This window comes from Gorilla gorilla, chromosome 14 (assembly GCF_029281585.2).
Source record: "Gorilla gorilla gorilla isolate KB3781 chromosome 14, NHGRI_mGorGor1-v2.1_pri, whole genome shotgun sequence".
NCBI classification, from domain to species: Eukaryota; Metazoa; Chordata; class Mammalia; order Primates; family Hominidae; genus Gorilla; species Gorilla gorilla.
The window spans coordinates 70,419,256-70,421,416 of record NC_073238.2 but is presented as its reverse complement, the minus strand read 5'-3'; the positions used below and the strand labels follow the sequence as shown (position 1 = coordinate 70,421,416).

Sequence of the window (2,161 nt, the reverse complement as noted above, 5' to 3'; positions counted from 1 at the left end):
CTGTGTTTTACAATTAGTTCTATGATGTACTTTGGACTATTGTTTCTGAAAGGTATGAGATCTTTCATCTATCCCTAAGTTTACTTTTTGGCAGGTGATGTCTAATTTTTCCTGACCACTTGGTAAAATGACATTCATTTCTCCACTGGATTGCCCTTGCTTCTTTGCCAATGACCAGTTCACTACGTTTGTGTGATTCTAGTTAAGGGCTTGCTTCCATTAACCTATGTGTCTATTCCTTACATCAAAACCATAGTATCTCGATTACAATAGATTTACAGTAATTCTAGAAATCAGGTAGTGTCAGTTCTACAGCTTTGCTTTTTTTTTTTTTATTTTTTATTTTTTGGTTTGTTGTGGATTATTCTGGGGCTGTCTTTTCATGTAAACATTTGAACCAGTTTGTCAATATGCACAGGATAACTCACTTGGATTTCTACTGGAATTATATTAAATCTGTAAATCAATTGAAAAATAATTGTCAAAAGTGTGGCGCCAGATACCGCGGTTGAGGTGGATGGAAGGGACCTGCTGCAGGGAGATGAGGAGGCTGCAGGGTAGTGACTGCAGCTCCAGAGCTCCCGGAGTGCTCTGCGCAGGTACTTCTGCCCCAGAGAGGACAAATATGAATACCCAGACTACAGTCTCATCTGTCTTTGTGCTATATGTGAGTCAAGGCAACAGGAAAACACTGTGGGGCATCGAGCTGTGGTGGGTGCAAGGGCTTCTTCAGATGCAGCATATGCAAGAGTAACGTTTATTCTTGCAGGTTCCGTCGGCAATGTTTTGTTGACAAGGCCAAAAGAAATCAATGTAGATACTGTCAATTAAGAAAGTGTTTTAGAACAGGAATGGAAAAAGAAGTTGTGCATAATGAATGCAATAGAACAAGCACCAGAAGAAGCACATGTGATGGCAGCAATATCCCCTCCATTAACACACTGGCACAAGCTGAAGTTCTGTCTTGCCAGATCTCAGTCTCAAGCCTTGGGGCAAGTACTGATATACATGTTAAAAAAATAAATAAATAAAAGTGTTGGTGATGTCTGTGAATTTCTGAAACAGCAGCTCTTAGTCTTGGTGGAATGGGCTAAATATATTCCTGCCTTCTGTCAGTTACCATTGGATGATAAGGTGGCACTGTTGAGATCTCATGCAGGAGAACACTTAACTGCCTGGAGCTATAAAGAGATCCATGATGTATAAAGATATTTTGCTTTTGGGAAACAACTATATTATTCACTGCAACAGCTGTGAATTTGAGATTAGCAGTGTGATCAGTCGGGTTCTAGATGAGCTGGTTCAACCATTTCAAGAAATCCAAAAGGCAATTGTATTTTTTGGCCCAGATGTGAAAGGGCTACACTTAAATGGGCTACATAGATCCAATAAACATTAAGAACATGCAATTCCAAGGGCGGATGGGTTTGGAGAACTCCATCAATGATCCGCACACAGTATGGCTCCCTGGGGGAGGTTTGGAGAGTTGCTTCTGCTGCTGCCCACATCGCTGCGCATCATTTGGCAAATGATTGAGCAAATACAGTTTGTTTAAAAAACGTTTGCGGTTGACTTAAATTGGCCACCTACTTCAGGAAATGTTAAATGGGGCTTCCAATGATAGTAGTCATCTCCATCATCCAATACATCCACATTTATCTCAAGATCCATTAACTGGACAAACTGTACTTTTAGGTCCCATGTACACACTGGTTCTTATGAAGACCACATTTGGACTCCTGAAACCCCACTCCCTTCCCCACCACAAGGCTTTGCACAAGAAGATTACAGAACAGCTACAAATCAAGCTTCAGTCATTTCACCAGCCTCTCTTCAAACAAAAACAATTGTGAAAATGTGTTTATTTCTGAACAGCACTGCATAAATGTGAAAAGCTGTTTGTCTTGAAACATTTCAAGATAGTACTTTTGGCAAACTCTGATCCAAGGCTTCTTCATGGAACTGTTATAAGACAGTATCCTATGTTCATTCTGTTTGTTGTTGCTACTGTGTGAAACTTTCACATGAAACCAATGTATATTTGAGTTTGAAGATGTTTATATAGTGTATTTGTTCCATCTGCCCTTGCATTCTGCCTGCATCTGTTAAGCCTAATAACACCTTTGATTTGTTTCCTTAATATTGATTGAAATGCATAAGT

At 39.8% G+C, this 2,161-nt stretch overlaps 1 pseudogene; it reads left to right on the top strand.

The window, feature by feature from the left end:
* The first annotated feature begins 541 nt into the window (after nt 1-541).
* On the top strand, nt 542-1,853 carry LOC101140461 (hepatocyte nuclear factor 4-gamma-like; annotated as a pseudogene).
* Nucleotides 1,854-2,161: the final 308 nt, after the last annotated feature.